This window comes from Apaloderma vittatum, unplaced genomic scaffold (genome assembly GCF_000703405.1).
Source record: "Apaloderma vittatum isolate BGI_N311 unplaced genomic scaffold, ASM70340v1 scaffold20849, whole genome shotgun sequence".
Taxonomy (NCBI): domain Eukaryota; kingdom Metazoa; phylum Chordata; class Aves; order Trogoniformes; family Trogonidae; genus Apaloderma; species Apaloderma vittatum.
Genome location: NW_009733805.1, coordinates 1 through 280, shown reverse-complemented (window position 1 = coordinate 280; position 280 = coordinate 1).

Genomic DNA, 280 nt, shown 5'->3' with positions numbered 1-280 from the left:
CACCTGCCATCAAAAGCCCTGCCTGTGCATAACCTCCTGCCGAAACAAAACCCCAAGAGCAGCAATAAATGGAGCGTTTAAGCAAACTCAGTTGCTACTGAAAGGTTTTCAAGGAAAGTCTCTGCGATCGTAGGCAGCCGGGCAGCCATATGACCCCAAGAAGGAGAGATCAGACCTCCCTCCCCCGTTTTTACTGCGGCTGGTTCCCAAGGTCTGAGCCACCTCCTCTCAGTGCTTCCCCGGCTAGAACGCTGCAGGAAAACAGGCTGGATGCGAAACG